The sequence below is a fragment of the Rana temporaria genome, chromosome 3, assembly GCF_905171775.1.
Source record: "Rana temporaria chromosome 3, aRanTem1.1, whole genome shotgun sequence".
Lineage (NCBI taxonomy): Eukaryota > Metazoa > Chordata > Amphibia > Anura > Ranidae > Rana > Rana temporaria.
In genome coordinates, this window is record NC_053491.1 from 178689788 (window position 1) to 178712024 (window position 22237).

The 22237-nt window shown below is 41.4% G+C and overlaps 1 pseudogene; it reads right to left on the bottom strand.

The window, feature by feature from the left end:
• Positions 1-221: 221 nt before the first annotated feature.
• Positions 222-19889, bottom strand: LOC120930401 (annotated as a pseudogene).
• Between the last annotated feature and the right edge of the window lie 2348 nt (positions 19890-22237).

A 22237-nucleotide genomic window follows, 5' to 3' on the forward strand; every position in this document is an offset into this window, starting at 1 on the left:
CGTTATGGCATTGGCGGCATGGGTGGCACTGTCTCTGCAGTACATTATGGCATTGGCATGTCCCGCTGTCAAGTCACTGGGCCAGGGGTGGGACCAGGGGTGGAGCTCAAGGGGGGCCCCGTCAGGTAGGCTGTACGGGGCCCCATGAGTTCTATCAGCAGCCCTGCATCTGTGCACCAATAACAAAGTATCTGATAGTTCAACTGGTTAACCGAGTACCCCTACATCTTCCTTCTTTTCTTTATTCCACCTGCTGGTTTGTAAACGAACAGCGGGAGCTCCAGGGTGGCAATCTTGTGACTTTCCTCAAAAGATACATCAGAGAACATATTTATTTTACTGATCTTCAGCCTCATGGCTCTAGCAATTACAATTATCATGTTTTCTGTTAGTCTCAAGTCCCTCTGTAAACACGTCAGATCCACCTGAAAATTAGAGATGTGCAATGCCAAGGCTATGACACAATTTTAGATTTCAATGTTCCCGATATAGAATTCTGAACTCTGCCATCCTTATAGACTATTACAGAAAAGTTCTTCATTAAATTCCCACAAATATTACTTGGACAACCTTTGGTAATAAGATCTTTCTGTTTTGCAACTTTAAGTTGGCTAAATTTATTCAAAGTGTCCAAATACCACAGAACGTGAGCCTGACGGTCAGGGTTCTTTGGTAGAAATTTTGCGGCGGTGTAACTTAAATAGGAAGATTTAAGTTAAGCCCGCTGGCTGTGGATCTGGCCCTATGTGCCCGATCCACAAAGCACTTACCTAGAAGTTTTCGGCTGTGTAACTTAAATCTGTCCGGCACAAGGCGTGCCCAATCTAATGGGGCGAGTCCCATTTAAATTAGGCGCGCTCCCGCGCCGGACGTACTGCGCATGCTCCCGACGCGATTTTCCCAACGTGCTTTGCGCGAAGTTACGTTACGCCGAGTTTTGTGAATCGTGCCGGGTAAAAAAAGTTGCGTCGGGAAAAAAAAGAAATGCGGTGGGAAAAAAAAAATTTGACAGCGTCGTGGGAAAGAAGGGTCTACTTTTACATGGTGTACTAACTTTACATTTTGTAAAAGTAGCCCTAATTTTGCGTTTGTAAACTAACAACTTACGGAGACTTCACGAAGGGAATCTCACGAATCGTGGATCTCTGTAAGTGCTAATTTGCATACCCGACGCGGAATTTCAACGATAAATGCCCCCAGCGGCGGCCGAGGTACTGCATCCTAAGGAATATCTATGCGTAACTGATTCTGTGAATCAGTCGCATAGATAGAAAAAGGGATACGACGGCGTATCAGTAGATACTCCGGCGTATCCCTTTTGTGGATCTGGCCCAAAGTTTTTAAAAGCAGCAGAGACACTTTCCAAAGCTTTATATTCCACAGGAGAGATAAGGTCATCAAATTTGTAGATTTTTTTTGGTTTATCTGCACTAGCATCACAAGAAGGCAAAAATATTATTATTTGTGTCCATCGCTTCTTTCACTAGCTCTTTTTTTCCTTTGTTCTCGATGATCTCTTCTGCTGCTTTCACCATTGCTTTATTTAACGTTTCGCTGCCAACTTGGTTCAGTTTTCAAGAACTCAAAGCACGTTTCTGTCTATTGGTACCTTAAGTGCATCCACCTTTTCTCTGTAGATTCTTGTTGACAGGTCTGTCACATCTTTTATCTAACAGATAATTACTAGCCCTTGTAGTCAAGTGATGTGTGTTCCAGAACTGATTCTTCACCAGGCTTCGGATCCCTGGTAACTCAATCTTGGATGTGGGAACTGGCTGTGACTTCCTGATATCACACAGCTGGCTTCCCCCTCCCCTGAAAGACTGGTCCTGCAGCCTCCTGGAATGTGTTATATGTCCCAGGAGGCTGTAGGCAGTAGGAAGGGGCAGCTCTGAGGTGAAAATAATAAGGTGAGAGCGGGTCAAAACAAAGGTACCTGCCCCCCCCTACCTCCACCCAAAAAAGGCCTGCATTTCAGTTATAGGCTGGTAGAGGAAAACAATGAGAGGAATTCAAATTCAAAGTGCTCAAGGTAATGTTCTTTAGGCCTTGTACAGACGACCGAACATGTCTGCTGAAACTGGTCCGCTGACCAGTTTCAGCAGACATGTTCGGTCGTGTGTACGGCCGACCGGACAGGTTTCCAGCAGACATTTGTCCATCCGACCGTTTTCGAGCGGACACATGTTTCTTAGGCCTCGTACAGACGAGGGGACAGTCCGCGGACCGTTTTCAGCGGACATGTCCCCTCAGAGGGCCCTGTTAATTAGGGCTTACAATCTAAAAAGGGAGGGTCAGTTGATACAAAATGTAATAGCTTGTGGGGGATGATCTGATGGAGGAAGTAAAACAGTGTTACTTAGAAGCAGGATAGGCATCTTTAAAGAGAAGAGTTTTCAGGGATCGTCTAAATATGGATAGATAAGGGGACAGTCGGACAGATTGGGGTAGGGAGTTCCAAAGAATGGGAGAAGCTCTGAAGAAATCCTTGTGGCAAGCATGGGTGGAGGTGACAGGGGAGCTAGAGAGCAGGAGGTATTGGGAGGACCGCAGAGCGGCTTGGTTGGTATTTTGGGACTGGGTTAGTGCTTTGTATTTTATTCGGTGGGTGAGTGGAAGCCAGTGGAGGGATTGGCAGAGAGAGGTGGAGGACACTGGATGGTTGGTAAGGTGGATGAGTCTTGCAGCGGCATTCATGATGGACTGAAGGGGGGAGAGCGTATGTAAAGGAAATCCCATGAGAAGGGAGTTGCAGTAGTTGAGGCGAGATATGACCAGGGAGTGAATTAGAAGCTTGGTGGTGTCATTAATTAAAATGGGGCGTATTCTGGAAATGTTGCGGAGGCTAAAGCAGCATGATTTGGACAGGGATTGGATGTGGGCCTGAAAGGACAGTTCAGAGTCTAAGGTTACCCCTAGCACCCTGGCATGTGGGGACAGACTGATAGATGTGCCATTGATCTTGATGGAGAAATCAGGGGAAGGGGCACATGGGGGAAATATTAAGAGCTCAGTTTTAGATAGATTCAGTTTAAGGAAGTGGTTTGACATCCAGGCTGATATGTCTGTTAGTAAATCAGTGATGCGTGAGGAGATTGATAGGGTGAGCTGAGGGGCAGAGAGATAGATTTGGGTGTCATCAGCATATAAATGGGAATAGCAGCTACTTTGTCTGTCTTTCACTCATATGCTACAGTCCACTCTCAGTCTTAGTTTCTCTGCCAGTCATCCCTTTTCCAGCTCACCAAGCCAGCACAGTCTATCAGAATTACACCTCTCTCAATTCTTCCAGTTCACATCCTGTATGAATCCCTATTCAGGAGAAGGAAGGCTCGACACAATAATAGTAATCTCCTCCCTAAACTGTGCCTGTGTAAAAAGTGTCCTCTGCAGCAAAGACACAGAGTTCCTTTCCCGCCAGAGCTGCAGACTGAGCAACAATACAGCTAGCATAAATGACAACCTGTGTTTATAGTAGCATCCTGTAATCTCTGGTAAAGTAGGACTGAGAATTAAAGATGAAGGATCAGCACTCTGAACTTATCAGGGCTCTGATCCTGGCTAAATCTATCAGCCATAACCCTGCTAATTTTTTTTCAGCCAGCAATTCTCTTTCTCATAAAAGTGATCCGAGCAGCTGATTAGCTGCTGGATCGCTGTTAGAAGCAGCAGGAAGGGTCATTCCTCCCACCACTCTCCAGTGTTTCTTGGGCTTACCGTTCTCACCCATGAGCCCTGGAAACAATCTGGCAGTTCGCACAGTTGGCCACCAGATCTATTCTACGATCTAGGAGGACCGGAGCAATGTCATGATGTCACATCCAGTCTAGGGCAGATGTAAACAATTTTTTTTAAAGCATTAGATCATTTTATATATATATATATATATATGATGCTTTTAAGGGTAGAGGAGAGATCTGGGGTCTTATAGACCTCAGATGTCTCCATTAAGAGGGCCTGTCATCCTTGATTTCTATTTTATCAAGGGATGTTTACATTTCTTGTGATAGGAATAAAAGTGATAAAAAAAAGAAAGGGACAGTGTAAATTTTTTTTTTAATAAATATTAGTTTTACACTAACACATGATTAAGACTGGCTTAATCATGTGTTAGTGTAATACTGTGATCTTTGTGAACAAAAGAAATCATGAGGGACTACGTCTTCAATGTACTGTTGCTCCTTTATTGTCCAATCAGCAGGCTGCTAGGAAAGAATTAAATAGGGAACTTTGTTAGCCTTTTCTGTACATAGTCACTTAAATGATCAAGCACCATTGCCATGATATTCACGTTGAGAATGTTTGCAGCTATAATTGTAAGTCATATAAATGGATTTGATGATAAAATCAGATTTGACAGTACAAATGCCTCTTTCCTTTATTCTCTTCTACCTAGCCCCAATGTCTTTGAATGGAAATCTTTTTTTACTTCCTTAGAACATGTTAAAAGCAGCACTGTTCATATCAGTGTGTGTAATATAGTAGGCTTCATTACACAGATAATGATGCAATACATCAGATACCTCCCAGGTCTTTTTCTGAGCTTTGAGTATTATATGATTGATAAAGGATCTATAAGAGATCTGAAACTTTGTATTATCTCTGTATCGGATCCTGTTGCACACCGCTATGGGCTTTGCCATCTTTAAAGAACTTTTGATTTTTATTACAAAACCTCTGTGCCAAATTATTTCAGAGAATATAGACCATAGTATATATGGAGAGTATAGGGTTTCCGAGAATAAGATTCTTGCCTTGAATTTGGCTTTAATCAATTGTTATTTTTTTGAGGTCTCTTTTGGCTCCCTTATGTGGAAAAGAATGAACGTTAAAATAAGAGTAAAAAATTGGACAGATTCTTTGTGTGAACTATTAAATGTGGACAATGGTCATTCCAACAAAGAAAAAAGGTAAGCACAATACAATGAGAACAACCTATATCACAGTTGGTGGCATGTGCAATCAACTTTGATTTGTAAGTTTAAAAGGCTTAGCCTCTACATCTGCCTCAACCCATTGAACATGTTACTTTCTCATAAAACCCAGAGCACAATCCCTTTGAAAAGGTCAAAAATCTTTGGATGTCTGTCAGTTGTTAATACACCAACAGCTACGATATAAACTGCAACAAAACAACCATTAGGATATTAAAATTGTACTCCAGGCAAACAGCTAAATACACTGATGAGATGCATATTATTATTCCTATCTCTTTCATTTCTGAAATGTGTACAGTATAGTCAGTATTGCAGAGCTGGATATATATATATATATATATATATATATATATATATATATATATATATATATATACAGATACAAAATATATTTAATACGTATAGAATAGCTGATTAAATGTCTAGCTGGTACCAAGAATAAACTTACAATGAGCAGAAAATACAACAATGGGTAAAAGGCTTAGAATCTAACCATATAACACAATTTTAACAAAACGATTACATGCTGGAATTTTAAGTTATTTCTCCTCTGTGTGTATCCTTCTTGTGTTGACATTTAGTAGTTAAGGTGTCTGGGGAAATAAATGAGACTAGAAAGCTAGACGCTTGGAAAAAATGGAGATTACAACAATCTCTTGGTAATTTGAAACTTATCCTGAAGCTTCAACGCACCTAAAAAAAAGAGTCAAAGGTCAAAGAACACACTGGGTGGAATGTTTCATTAGAATTCAATATTTTCTTACATGAGACTCACTTCACAATTATTATTTGTTCTCAGAACCAGAACAACCAAGCAGCAACATATTGTGGAAAGCTGTGGTCCCTAGAGTAATAAAAACAAGTATGAGTTGTGCTTTCCAGCTCCAGGGACTTGTATTCCTGACGGTGTTCTGCCTGGCACTCATACCTTAGAAAGCACACTAGATCAAGACATCGTGGATATTACTGTTTTCTTATTGTTAAAGCTGTAATTTAACAAACTGACAACTGTATTGCTATTTCATCTTAAAAGATATATTAGATTCCTAAAAAATGCATTCTGTAATAAAATGTTCTTATAGCTTTGTTGCCAGCAAGAGATGCTGATGAACTATTATCAATCAAGAATATCCTTTTGTAGATAATGGTTTCACTCTCATGGAGATGGTATGAATGTGAAAGTGGATTAGTGTCATTTTGGCAGTCTAGTAACAGTGGCCCGGATTCAAGTAGCAATTGCGCCTGTGTAACCATAGGTTACACAGCGCAATTGCTTACTTGTCCCGGCGTTACGAATGCTCCTGATTCAGGAACATTGTAACGCCGACTGCAGCCTAAAATCTGCGTGGCATAAGGCTCTTATGCCATGCATATCTTAGGCTGCATTCTAGCGATGACCGCTAGGGGGCGCTCCCATTGTGCTCAGTGTATAGTATGCAAATTGCATACTATCACCGATTCACAATGTTGCGCGAGCCCTGCGTACGCAATTTACGTTGTTTCCGTACGGCGTGTTTAGCGTAAGGCTGCCCCTTCTAATAGCAGGGGCAGCCAATGCTAAAGTATACCCGTCGTTCCCGTGTCGCGACGTTCGGATTTTACGTAATTTGCGTAAGTGATTCGTGAATGGCGCTGAACGCCATTCACGTTCACTTTGAAGCAAATGACGTCCTTGTGACGTCATTTGCCGCAATGCAAGTCGGGAAAGTTTCCCGACGAAGCATGCGCTCTACGCTCGGCGCGGGAGCGCGCCTAATTTAAATGATTCCCGCCCCCTACGGGATCATTTACATTAGGCGCCCTTACGCAGGGCAAGTTTACACAGCGCACACGCAATTTACGGAGCTACTGCTCCGTGAATCGCGGGTAGCGCAGTAAATTTGCGGGGGCGCAGGGCAAAAACGCTGCCCTGCGCCTCCGCAAATAAGGGGCAAATCTACCTGAATCCGGGCCAGTGACATTAAGAAACCTGTCCATTTATACTAATGGTTTCATAATTTGACACTGTAGCCCAACTTGAGAATTTAGTAACTGCAGAAACCCAGTGAGTGATTTTAATTTTAATCTTGGCACCTATTTTGTGGATTCCTTGTTTACTGATATGCTTTCCTACTGGGTGGCTCTGAACATACTCATATAGACTAGCCTTGCATCCTACAGCCCACAATGGGATGTTAGTAAACATTTCTTGGAAGGGTCTTAATGATTCACTTAAAGGACAGGTTCTGCCTGCTCAAGCATACTTAAAATCCAACTCCAGAAATAGTGCATCATGCATCAATTTCCTTACTCCTCTGTCTTGATTCCAAACTCCTTTTTCATAAGTCACCCTGCAATGTAATAAATCAAAGTCACAGCTTCCTCTGAGTCAAGCTAATTTCCTGCCCTGGGGACCAGCCATTTTCCCCTGCTAATTATCTTTTTGGGTACTGGTCCCCTCACTACCTTCATGAGTTCTCCTGCCTCTAAAAGAGGACCTGGAAGCTGAAAGTGTCTCCTCCATAGGTGTCCACATTAGGCAGAAGGTGATATGCACAACAGAAGAAGGACCTTGGGAAGTACACAGAAGAAAAGAGAAGGGTTGTCATGTGACCAACGATTTAGGTCAGTAAAATGTGCATTTTAACAAGTTTTTTTTTCTTCATACCATCATACCAGTGGCTAGTTAGACGGGGTAGCAATCATGGGGGGGGGGGGGGGGGAAAAAGAGGTTGGTAATATCCTGTGCTTGGGCTTTGAATCTGAAAATTAAACGTTGAGATACATACAGGGAGAACAGCCTACATCAGAATCATCAATAGCCCAGACACTCCTGTACTGCACCTCACTCCCTTTTGTCAGTAATTTGGTGATCCTGGAATGTACCTGCTTGTGATACTGTAAGAAACATTTAAGATTCCTACATTTTTCTACCATACACAGAAAACCTGTTGTCAGTACTAAGCAGTTTTTCACAGCGACCAATTAGAATCCCTGACATGCCCATGTTTATTAACCCCCCTGGCGGTATTCCCGAGTCTGACTCTGGGTTAGATTTATGTGCTAGGATCGGTAACCCCGAGTCAGACTCAGGCTTGCCTCGCTGGATCCACAGACAGTGTTTACTTACCTTGTCCCTGTATCCAGCGATGCCACCGTGCTGTGTGAGCGAGCGGGACCTCGCTCGATTCACACAGCATCCTCCTGTGCCGCCGATCTCCGTTCCATGCGACGTTACGACGCACGGGAGCGGATAACGGCGTCAAATTCAAAAACGTAAACAAACACTATACATACAGTATACTGTAATCTTATAGATTACAGTACTGTATGTAAAAAATACACACCCCCTTGTCCCTAGTGGTCTGCCCAGTGCCCTACATGTACTTTTATATAATAAAAACTGTTCTTTTTGCCTGCAAACTGTAGATTGTCCATAGCAACCAAAAGTGTCTTTTTATGTCAAAAATGGTTTTAGAGCAGCTAGAAAACAGCGATAATAAATTATAATCACTTGCAGAATTGTGCGATAGCGATTTGTGGGGAAATTCCTCATAAAAAAATAAAAGTAATGACAGCGACAATTCTGCAACTGAGCAAATTTCAGTGATTTTGAGTTGATTACATTATTGAATAATTTTTATTATAATTATATTATTATTTGTTATAATTATTTATAATTATTTATTATATTATAATTTATCATTTTGTTTTTAAAAAAATTTCATACCCGGGATGCCTACAAGACTCTTGTTTGGTCAGATTTAAGTTAGTTATTCCTAAAAATTACAGGCCTACAGTATAAAACGTCAAATTTCCTTGCAAATAATGGTACCGCTTTCAGCACCTTTTTTCTGAAAGAATAATACCGCCAGGGAGGTTAAAAAGATGCTTAGTTTAGGTAGCATGTATTGACAAGAGATTCTACCTCCAAGGATTCTGAAAGTACTACTGCCCAGCTGACCTGGTACAGAGTTATTTGTGAATAAAGATGTAGAGGATTACTCAGAACTCTGAATCAGACTTTAATACAGGTGCAGCATTTGCTGCATGACATAGGTAGCATACTAAGAGATTTCACATTTGCCTGAAAATACATCAGCAATAAGCCCTCTTTAAGCCCTCTTCCACATTGGTGCGATTTGGGTCAGGCAATTGTACTGTTCGAAGTGGTGCAACGCCGACTTTGCAGTGTTGCACCGAATTGAAAAACTAGTTCCTGCACTACCGGGGAGGGAAAATGGCTAATTGGGCCCAATTTGGATATTTTCACTTAGAGGTGTACTCATTTTTGCTGCCAGCGGTTTAGATATAAGTGTGTTGAGTTATTTTGAGGGGACAGCAAATTTACACTGTTATACAAGCTGTAACCTCACTACATTACATTGTAGCAAAGTGTCATTTCTTTAGTGTTGTCACATAAAAAGATATAACAAAAATGTGAGGGGTGTACTTACTTTTGTGGGATACGTATTTTGTTTTTCTAATATTCTGCAATCTATGTTATTCAACTAAAAAAAATATCAAAATATTATCAACGCTTAAATTGTGGTTGCAAAGGTTCAGTTACTTTTTAAAATAAAAAAAATCTGTCATACTTACTTGCCTTGTGCAATGGTTTTGCACAGGGCAGCCCCGGCCCTCCTCTTCTTGGGTCCACCGCCAAAACTCCTGACCCCTCCCCCCTGCTGAGTGCCCCCATAGCAAGCTGCTTGTTCTGGCACTCCTGCATGCTCGCTCCCAAGCTGCTTCTGTGTTTTTAAGAGGCACACAGAACACAGCTTGACCCCTCCTCACTGGCTGTGATTAATAGCCTTGACTAAGCACTGATCTATAGGCTGCTAATCCCATTTTCTGCTGGTTTTTGTAGTGCATTTTTTCATCCTTTTTATATTAAAGACAACCTAAAGGTTTTTTTGGAGTGCGGCTGTCCATCTCTTATCCTCTACGATTAATAGCAGCGGGAGCCGATGCCTGTGTCTCAGCCAATAAAGGGGCAGACATTCGGGAGAGTTTCAACTCTCGTGCACATCGCTGGATCGGGCTCAGATGAGTATAAGGGGGGCTAAGGGGGGGGCTAAGGGGGGGCTACACACTGAATGTTTTTATACCTTCAAGCATAGAATACATAAAAGTTAAAAAACGTTCAGCCTTTAGAACCGCTTTAACCAATTGCCGACTGCTGACTGATAAAGAAATTTGTTTTTTATATTTATTACAACAAAAAGTTAAAAATATTGTTGTTTTTTTCAAAATTGATGCTCTTTTTTTGTTTATAGTGCAAAAAATTTAAACCGCAGAGGTGATCAAATGCCACCAATAGAAAGCTCTATCTGTGGGAAAAAAAGGAGATTAATTTTGTTTGGGTACAACATTGCACGACTGCGGAATTGTCAGTTAAAGTGACATAGTGCAGTATCGCAAAAAATGTCCTGGTCATTAAGCAGCCAAATCTTCTGGTCTGTAAGCGGTTACATGATCAATTATCATCTGCTTAAAGCGGGAGTTCACCCATTTATTAAATTTTTCCCCTTTTCCCCTTAGATTCCTGCTCGTTCGGTCTAGGGGAATCGGCTATTTGTATTAAAATATGAGCAGTACTTACCCGTTTTCGAGATGCATCTTCTTCCGTCGCTTCCGGGTATGGGTCTTCGGGAGCGGGCGTTCCTTCTTGATTGACAGTCTTCCGAGAGGCTTCCGACGGTCGCATCCATCGCGTCACTCGTAGCCGAAAGAAGCCGAACGTCGGTGCGGCTCTATACTGCGCCTGCGCACCGACGTTCGGCTTCTTTCGGAAAATCGTGACGCGATGGATGCGACCGTCGGAAGCCTCTCGGAAGACTGTCAATCAAGAAGGAACGCCCATTCCCGCAGCCCATACCCGGAAGCGACGGAGAGGATGCATCTCGTAAACGGGTAAGTAATGCTCATATTTTAAAACAAATAGCCGATTCCCCTAGTAAAAACGAGCAGGAATCTAAGGGGAAAAAGTGCCCTCTAAGGGTGAACCACCGCTTTAACTTTTGATTCTACATACAGACAGATGCATTTTAATTTATTATAGTCTTAGAAATTAAATTCCATGGAATTGATTGAGGAAAAATACACACATACTGGGCCAGATTCAGAAAGAATCGCGGCGGCGTAACGTATCCTCTTTACGTTACACCGCCGCAAGTTTTCAGCACAAGTGCCTGATTCACCAAGCACTTGCATGTAAACTTACGGCGGTGTATCGTAAAGACGTAAAGACGTCCAGCGCAAGCCCGCCTAATTCAAATGGGGCGTGTACCATTTAAATTAGGCGCGCTCCTGCGCCGAACGTTCTGCGCATGCTCCGTTTGGAAATTTCCCTCTGCGCTTTGCGCGAAATTACGGCGCCCCGACGTGTTTGTGAATGGCGACAAGCGTAACGTACTTACGGCGGAAATTTTTTTTTTGTAAATTCGACGCGGGAACGACGGCCATACTTTAACATGGCTGCTCTAAAGTTAAGCCATGAAAAAAGAGGCTTAACTTTGCGACGGGAAAAAACAACGACGTAACGCACGCGAGTAGCTTCGTGGATCGCTGTAAAAGCTAATTTGCATACCCGACACTGGAAAACGACGCAAACTCCACCCAGCGGCGGCCGAAGTATTGCATGACTTTTTTCATCAGGAAACAGACTGTTCAGAACAGAGAAGGATTACAGCAACATCAGAGCAAAAACGAACAATGAGGACATGAAAACAGGACTGCAGTAAGGTAAAGGAAGCTATTTAGCTGAAAAAAAATCCCTTAGTGACCCTTTAAATCATATAAAAAAATTAAGTAAAAATAAAATAGATTGTTGCAGAGAAAAAAATTATAATAGGCTGCTTGCAAGTGGTACTGAAGTGCACAGCCAATAACTGTTCTGTAATAAACTTTAGCGAGTTTGTGCAGTGCTAACTTATGTTCCAGAATAACTGTCTGTCTAAATGTAGAGACTGCGTCACCATATCTAAATAGAAACATTTACAGTAGAACAATTAGCATTGTAAATCTTGGCATATGTGGTAATTTGTATATTCATTTCTTTCTGGAAGTTTGCTGTTCAAAAAAAAACCTGTTTATTAAAATGATACCTTTTTTAATCTGTTCATACACTGTTTAAGCTCAGATTTGTTGATCGGCATTCACGTTTTGATGCTCAACTCCAGTCAAAATGTTATGTGTTGCATGGAGAAAGCTAATGCCGTGTACACACGGTCGTTTTTTGTCTTGTAAAAAAATGTTGTTTTTTTCTCGTGAAAAAAAGCGACGTTTTTCAAACTTCATTTTAAAAAACGTTGCCATCGTTTTTGCAAAATGCTCTAGCAAAGCGCGGTTGCGTTCAGCATGTACGACGGCACTCTGTTCCATTCAAGCTCGCATCATAAGTTGCTTCTGAGCATGCACGTGTTTAAAAACGTTGTTTTAGCCCACACACAATCATTTTAAATGACACAAAAACGACATTTTGAAAAACGACATAAAAAGTTGAAGCATGTTCGAAAAAATTTTTGGTCTTTTTTCAGAAGACTAAAAACAACGTTTTGCCCACACACGGTCATTTTAAATGACGTTTTTTAAAACGTAGTTTTATTTCATCACAAAAAACGACCGTGTGTACGCGGCATTAGAGCCTCTGCTAGTTTTTTTATTGCTGTCTGCATTGCTGTTGGTGAATTTCGCACCACTTCCTGCCAGGAGAGGAAGTGATTGGAAATCTTCCTAACAGGAATACAGACTAAACAAAAAATTTTTTTTTTAGTAAAAAGAGGAAGAATTAGAACTCTGCCATGCTTTTATTGCTTTTTGTGCTTTTCTGTTATAGTGATGCCTGTACCTTCCATTTCTTGTACTATGTCAAAGGTATAGGAAGGAGAAAACTCCCCCAATGAGGTCATAGACAGTAACAAAATTCTAACAAAAGTGTAACTCTTCCCCTTTCTAAAACTAAAATGCAACATGCAGCTACTTTTTATATGAATTATTCGGTCACAAAAAAAAAAATCATCATCAAAGATCACAGCAAAGACTATAGAGTTGCGTTAAGTCCGTTTCTAACAGGGTAGAAATACATGCTGCTTGTTTACATTAGAGGGGTGGTAGGATGCCAGATCCCATTCTCATATAAAAAGCACACTGCCTGTGTTGTGAATTTTAAAAATTAAACCCACAACAGTAAAATCAGTCTGTATATGCAGTAAAGCATTCTTGTTATACTCACTATGGAACCTAAGGGGTTAATTCTGCATTTTGTGTAAAAAGACAGTTTCATCCCGTCTTCTCTGATCCTCCTTCTTCCACAGTCCCCAATCCATCTGCTTATAGTACAGAGCCTTGGGGGGCACTCTGCACATGCTCAGTTTTGTGTGTATTGCTAGAGAGTTTATTTATATTTTGGGGGAGGGTGCATGTGATCAGCACAGGGCCAATTAGTACTGTGCAGACAGAGGGTCAGGGGTCATGTAGCCTCATAGGAAAGTCAGAGGGAAATGAAAAATCCACCTACAAGCTTTAACCAGTGCTTTTATGTTTGTAAATCATCCCTAAGGAAAATGATTTTGCTAATGAAACTTGCTATAAATTTGCTTTGATTTGCACATCAAAACACAGAGTGACCTAGCCTAATGACCCTTACACACGATCCGAATATCGTACGACAGATCGCACAACTTTTTCCGCTTAATATTCGCAAGTAGAAATTGAATAGGTTACTAAAGTCACGAAAATTCTCACACGACAGAAAAAAAAGTGATGTCATATGTTGTAATGTATTTGTATTGTATTTTCGGACGACAACTATACTGACTAAACGAAAATCGTACGATCTGGTATCGTACGAGGAAAAATTTTATGCTTGTCCGATCTAATAATATCGGATGAACTGTCGTGACCATCTCTCAAAAGTAGTGTACACACGATCCGAAAATCGTACAATTCTTCCTCAGACGACAGTTTTCGTCAAATATTCGGATCGTGTGTACACTTCTGTATCCATGTTTTTGCTCACTCAACCTATTTCCCATAAAAATTCAAAATTTCAAAATTTGCCTTTCGGTTTTTAAAGGAATAAAGAAAGTACTTGCAATGTCACAGTCTACCATCGGAAAACCCAAATAACCTAAAATAAATTGGGGCAGATCCACAAAGAAATTACGCCGGCGTATCTCTTGATACGCCGGCGTAATTTCAAATTTTGCGCGTCGTATCTTTGTTTTGTATCCACAAAACAAGATACAACGGCATCTCGGGTCGATCCGAAAGGCGTACGTCTTAGTACGCCGTCAGATCTTAGATGCAATTTTTCGGCGGCTGCTAGGTGGCGTTTCCGTCGAAATCCGCATCGAGTATGCAAATGAGCTATTTACGGCGATCCACGAACGAGCGTACGTCCGGCCGGTGCATTTTTTTACGTCGTCTGCGTTCGGCTTTTTCCGGCGTATAGTTAAAGCTGCTGTTATGAGGCGTTCTCAATGTTAAGTATGGCCGTCGTTCCCGCGTAGAATTTTGAAATTTTTACGTCGTTTGCGTAAGTCGTTCGCGAATAGGGATTTGCGTAGAATGACGTCACCATCGGAAGGCTTGTTCCGGGTTAATTTCGAGCATGCGCACTGGGATACCCCCACAGACGGAGCATGCGCAGTTAAAAAAAACGTTGTTTACTTCGGGTCACGACGTATTTACATAAAACACGCCCCCATTACATCCATTTGAATTAGGCGCCCTTACGCCGCCAGAGATACACTACGCCGCCGTAACCAACGGCGCAAATTCTTTGTGGATTCGGAAAAAAAAAGATAAGTTACAGCGGCGTAGTGTATCTTAGATACGCTGCGCCTGGCGCAAAGGTACATGGATCTGCCCCATAATGTACTGTTTCATTTCAAAATGTGGGTATAACAATCTCAATTAAGCATCAGTCTGATAATTCCTGGATATCAGAAGAAATCAGTTGAATTGGTGTTGGAGCAGATTCTTAATCTTCCATTACTTCAAGTGAAGTCTGGCCTGGCACATTTGGAAATCTATTTTAATCTGCTAAATCTATTCTTCTTAAGCCGGGATTGTACATATTTCTCTTTGAGATTAAACAAATTTCCCCTTGAGTACATTAAGGCACTGTGGTGGTACCATGCCAATAAATTAAACTAAAAGAAAGACAAAAAAAATCTATATATGTGATTGCAATTGATCCATTCATCAGAACAGAAAGGCTTCAAAGAAGCATTTTTAATGGTGCTCAGGAGGTGAAGGTAATGTTCATGATAATTAATGGTAATAACATTGAGACAATAGAAATGGAATCAATTGAACAGACTGTGGTTCAACATAAAACTCATTAATTCCTTACCTATAAGGCATAACTTGTACATCACCAAAAAAATACAAATATTGAAGTTTATTAAATTACATATTTTTAAATTTTACTTAACCACTTAAGCCCCGGACCATTTTGCTGGTCAAAGACCAGGCCACTTTTGTGATTCAGCGCTGCCTTGCTTTAACTGACAATTGCGCGGTCGTGCGATATGGCTCCCAAACGAAATTGACGTCCTTATTTTCCTACAAATAGAGCCTTTTTTTGGTGGTATTTGACCACCTCTGCGGTTTTTATTTTTTGCGCTATAAACAAAAATAGAGCGACAATTTTGAAAAAAAATCTATATTTTTTAATTTTTGCTATGATAAATATCCCAAAAAAATATATAAAAAAAACATTTTTTTCCTCAGTTTAGGCTGATACTTATTCTTCTACATATTTTTGGTAAAAAAATCGCAATGAGCGTTTATTGATCGGTTTGCGCAAAAGTTATAGCGTCTACAAAATAGGCGATACTTTTGTGGCATTTTTATTAATATTTTTTTTTTTACTAGTAATGGCGGTGAGCAGTGATTTTTATCATGACTGTGACATTATGACGGACACATCGGACACTTTTGACACATTTTTGGGACCATTGTAATTTTTACAGCGATCAGTGCTATAAAAATACACTGATTACTGTTAAAATTACACTGGCAGTGAAGGGGTTAACCACTAGGTGGCGCTGTAGGGGTTAAGTGTTTCCTAGGGAGTTCTTCTAACTGTAGGGGGGTGGGTTGTGTGTGATAGGACAGTGATCACAGCTTCTGATTACAGGAAGCAGTGTTCACTGTCCTGTCACTAGGAAGACTGGGGAAATGCTTGTTTACATCAGCATTTCCCCCTTTTTCCTCACGTGACACGATCGCGGGTATGCCCGCGGATATCGAGTCCACGGGACCCGCAATTAGAGTCACGGAGCTTGCGCGTCCACAATGCTGCTTCTTAAAGGGGACATATATATATATATACGTCCTTTTGCCTGCCCGTGACATTCTGCCGACGTATATCTGCGTGCGGCGGTCGGCATGTGGTTAAAGTGGTAGGTTTCCTGTGGATTTATGCACAGTGTAATATCAAGGTGAGGATATCTTTGGTCGGAGATCTGTATGATTACCAAGTACAACAAACCAGGAGTGCAGGAACACCTCATGGGGAAAAATAAATGTTCCTGTTTATATGACAGGCTCCCACAATAGCATACTCTTCTTAAACTATGGCAAATTGTGGATCGCCTGTCAGATTTAAAACTGCAGTCCAGGGTCCCTTCAGAATATGAATAATTAATGATGTGAATAGGCTGTGAAATCAAATATTTTCGATGACACACAACTGTCACTTTGTCAATAATTGCATCTTGAACCTTCCATCTTTAACCCTGTAGTGCAAGGTTAAAGGGAGGGAAACCTTCAATTTAAGTATATTTATTAAATGATCTTTAAAACAGAATCTCACAGCAGTCTTAGAGTGCAGAACCTTGTCAAACAGCAGGATTTGCTATTTAGCTTCATAAATGCAGGTTTTCAGAGACCATGCATGAACAAACCTAAACACTGTGGCTTCGAAGGATTTGACAGGGATTTCGGGAATTTGAACAAAACAATTACATGTGCCATAAATATACAAAAACAAATGTTTGTTTACATGTCATATACTGTCCTCCCGGATAAACAAATGTATAATGATGTTGAGACAATTACAGATCAGCTAGATTTTTATTATTATGACAGAATGTGTCTCTGTCCTCTCCTGCATAACTCTACACTGCTTTTCATTTTAGTATGTAATTCAAGTGTACTTTCCATGTAAATAACATTAATTTTAAAATAAAGATTTCACTAAAAATACTACTTTTTTTCAGTGGGAGGTGTGGGTGACCTCACGGCCCCTCACTTCTTACTACAAGTCACTCAAGTGAAAATGCATACAAGTGACATCCCTGGAGTCACTTGTATGCATTGCCCCTGGCCCCTAGTGAAGAGTTGTTGAGCCAGGCCCATCCCCCAGGGCCTACTGTAAAGTTTGCAGCAAGGAAACCTCTGCCTCTTCTTGGCCTAGGGGCCAGTCAGGAAACTCATTCTTACTTGTACCTACATAATTGTATGGGGCTCCTGATTCTACGGTTGTGGGACCAGTCCATTGGGGGTCATGCCAAACACCTAGCTCGATTTGACGCCAGGGTCATGGGGTACAAGGTGTCTGGTTTAGGTGAGTAACTCATCACAACCGCAAAGCTGGCTTACCCGTGTTCTCCTGGCCACCAACAGTTTCTTAACTCATCCCGTCTCTATCTTTGCTCCCAAGGTACAGGCTTACAACAGTCCATAGATAATTTGGTTTCATAGTTCATAGACTCAACACTCAAAACTGCCCTCCTAAAACTCACAAATGATCTACCAATGGCTAAAACCAATAGACACTATTCTGTACTGCCTTTGACACAGAGGACCACATCCTTTGCCTAAAAAAACTTTGCTCCTTTCGTCTCTGTGATTGTATTCATCGTTGGTTCTCATCCAACCTATCCTACTGCTCCTTCAGTGTCACTTACATATCTACCTCCTCTTATCCTCTCCCTTTTTCTGTCGGGGTCCCCCAAGGTCCTTGGACTTTTTCTCCTCTCTATCTACACTTCCTACCCGGGTCAGTTGATAGCCTTCTAGAGATTCCAATACCACTTCTACACTGATGACACCCAAATCTGTCTCTCTACCTCTCAGCTCACAACATCAGTCTCCACATGCATCACTAATTTACTAACAGACATATCAGTCTGGATGTCATGCCAATTCTTCAAACTTAATCTATCCAAAAGCAAGCTCATAATATTTCCTCCCCTGCATGCCCCTTACCCTGACTTCTCTGTCAAGATCGATGGCACAATTGTCAACCTGTTCCCCACATGAAAAAGGTGCTAGGTGCTATTCCTGGACTCTGAACTATCTTTTCCGTTTCACATCCAATCACTGTCAAATGCTTGCCACCTCACGCTATGCAACATCTTAACAACACACCACCTCCTAACCAATGACACCATAAATCTTCTAATTCACTCCCTGGTTATCTCTGACTTTGACTACTGCAACTCCCTCCTCATTGGCTAACCTTTACATAGGTTATCCCCCTTCAGGCCATCATGAATGCTGCTGCCAGATTCACCCACCTTACCCACTGTTCAATTTCTGCTACCCCTCTCTGCTGATTCCTCCACTGGCTTCTGCTCACCCACCAAAATAAATGAAAAATACTAACAGCTTACAAAGCCATCCACAACTCAGCCCTCAGCTACATGACTAACCTAGTCTCAAAATACCAACCTAATTGTTCCTCCCAAAACCACCTGCTCTCTAGCCCCATTGTCCTCCTCCCATGCTTAACTCCATGACTCTCCAAGCTTCCCCCATCCTATGGAACTCAATCTGTCCTACTATCTCCTACTCTGTCCACTTTTAGGTAATCCCTGTAAACCCTTCTCTTCAGAGAGGCCTAGCTGCCCCTACCTACCTAACAACTATACTTTTATTTTCTCCACCAGCTCATCCACCAGCTCATCCCACACAGTTATTTCCTTTTTTATCTCTTAACCCTCCTCCTTATATTGTAAGCTCTAATAAGCAGGAGCCTCTGATTCCTACTGTATTGAATTGTATTGTAAATGTACTGTCTACCATCATGTTGTCAAGCACTGCCTAAACTGTTGGCACCGTATAAATCATATATTATAATAATATAATATTAGTGCATGGTTGACACAAATCTAGATTTCTTGTCCACAATTAATTTCTCAGTTTCTTATTAGTCTGAGTTAGGTGCCTTTCTGTTCCCATGAGCAGCTCTCTCAAGGTTCCTCTCAACTTATTATTTAAATAACCAAAAATGTAATGGGCAGGACTCCCTCAAAGATGGTGGTCCACGACCATGTACAGAAATATGCAGAAATGTAATTCTGCAATAAATATTATACTTTAACCTACTTGGCGGTAATCCCGAGCGTGACTCTGGGTTGATTTTTCCTGCTAGGGGCGGTAACCCAGAGTCACGCTCGGGGTAGCTTTGCAGAGCCTGCAACATCGTCCCCTTACCTTCTCCTGGCGATCCAGCGATGATATCCTATTGCTGTGATCGCCAGTGAGATCACCGCCGCTTTCGCCGACCATCACCTGACTTCCTGGTTCCGTTCCCTGCGAGCAGCAGCGGGCGGGTAATTCAAAATTGAAAAGTAAAACACACACATAAAAGGAGGTGATACACTGTATCACCTTAGGATTTGACACCATCACTGTACAGTGCCCCTTGCCTGACATTTTAGTGTCATTTGTGGCCATAAAAAATATTTAGAACAAAGGCGCTTTTGGACCAGTTGCTTGCAGAACTGAGCGATAGTGAGTCGTGGGGAGATTTGTCGTCTGACACTGACACTGATCCGGCAAGTGATAACGATGATGATCCTGCACCTGACCTCAGTGATGTGCGCACTTAGTGCCCTATAGAAACAGCAAAAAAAATATTATAAGAAGATTTTCACGCATCTTCTGGAACAATGCCTTTGGAATTCTTATATCCTATATAGAGCAAAGAGTGACATACCTCTTGTTCATTCTGACTTTATCTGGAAGGTGGCTGAGCAGATTTTTGTCAACCACCAGACGACATCAGTAGCCGTGAACAGACCCAGACGTTGTCAACCCAGAACGCCTGACTGGTCGTCATTTTATAGACTACATACCGCAAACCGCAAAAAAGGCAGCACCTACCAGGATGTGCGTGGTTTGCTGTTCAAAGAGAGATGGCAATGGAAAGAAAGTCCGAAAAGAAACAAGGTTCCATTTTCCTGATTGTAACGTCGGACTTTGTCCAGTTCCATGTTTGTTTGACAAATTTCATTATTTTTTATTACATTATTGAATAAAATTATATTATTTATTAGATTATAATTCATGATTTTGTGTTTCAAATTGATCACATCTGGGATGTCTACTAGAGTCTTGTTTGGTCAGGTTTAAGTAAGTAATTACTAAGAATTGCAGGCCTATAATACATATCACCAAATTTCCATGCAAAAAATTGTACCGCTTTTGGTACAAAATTCCAGATATAATCATACCGCCAGGGACGTTAACCAACACTAGAAAAGTACAAAGAGCCATAGACGTAAGTCACAGTGTCATCCGTCGAGTTACACCAGAAAAAGATAATTACATCCTCAGAATGCTATGGTTGATATAGAGGGAAAAAACACCTCTTGTAAAGTATGGACCAATTTTCTGTAACAGGGAAAAAAATCCTTCTGATCGCTAAAAATCTACATTTTGTAGTGTTATTTCTTATAACTATTTACAGCCATTTATAATTTGTGAATAACATGCAAACCTTTTATGAAGCAAAACAGTTTTCTCTCTATTAATGTTTTTTTCTGTATCAGATGCCACCACTCTGTTTGTCCCAGCTGTCTGAGATATGCATCCCTTACTCGTAATTTCCTTGGTAAGATGTTGTATCTTTCTGTGCTTCCATTGCAGAACCATTGAACTGGAGAGCGACCTAACAAGAAGATAGACAATTGGAGGTGGAGCAGAGAGACCGGAGTGTAGAAGACACCTAGTCACAAAACAATTTAGAATGTGTAGGATCTTTCTCAGCCTATACAAACCAATCCCAACCTACTTTATACAAGAGGAAGTAAAGTTATTTTTCCCTCATAAAGAAAGTGGGGGCTTCTACAAGTTCTTGTGCACAATAGAATCACAAAAGCTGCCTGTGAAATGTTGTAACTTCCTTTTTCTGCACAGGACATGGACCTTATTTGCCTTTAACCAGTTAAAGAACAGCCGCCGCAGTTATACTGCAGCAGGTTGTCTCTTCTGGGCGAATCGGTATCATGGTACGTCGGCCGCTTTAGGACCACTGATGAAGAAATTAGTTTTTTTTTAACATTTTATTTTTGGGATATCTATTATAGCAAAATGGAAAAAAAATACCACAGAGGTGATCAAATACCACCAAGGAAAGCTCTATTTGTGGGAAAAAAACAACATAAATTTTGTTTGGGTACAACGTCGCACTACCACGCAATTGGCAGGTTAAGCGGTGCAGTGCCGTATTGCAAAAAATGCAAATCCATCTAGTCCTTAAGTAGTTAAAGAAGATACTTTTTTCTATTAGGCCTCGTACACACGACCGAGGAACTCGTCGTAAATGAAACGTTGTTTTCCTCTACGAGTTTCTTGTCAGGCTTGACGAGAATCTTGTCAAGCTTTCCTTGCATACACACTGTCAAGACAAAATCTCATCGTTCTCAAACGCGGTGACGTACAACACGTACGACGGCACTATAAAGGGGAAGTTTGATTCCACTAGCCCCACCCTTGGGGCTGCTTTTGCTAATCTCATGTTACTACGTGTTAAGTAAAAGTTTGGTGAAAGACGATTCACGCTTTTCAGTCTGTTACAGCTTGACGAATGTGCTATCTCCATTACGAAAACTACTTTTACCAAAGGTGCGCTCCCGTCTCATACTTTATTCTGAGCATACGCGGGTTTCTAAGCATACACATGAACGTGTTTCTTGTCGTAAACCAGCCTGATGAGAAACACGACGAGGAAATTGACACTCCCGACGAGAAAAAAGAGAACATGTTCTCTTTTTTTCTCGTCGAGATCCACGACAGCTTTCTTGACGAAAAACATACACACGGCCGTTTTTCTTGATGGATTTTGTCGAAGAAAACAGTCGTGTGTACGAGGCCTGAAAGTAAGGAGACAATGCCTGCAGATAGCAGGCATTTTATACTTACCAAGTCACACCCCATCACTGCTTACCGCTACAGAATCCCAGACTGTCTAAGTTCCAGTGTGCAAGCTTAGAACAGGGGATTGATGCACAGGACCCCCCTCCCTCCCATGTGACAGTGTTTGAGCCGGTAATTGCCAGCTCAAGGCCATTCAC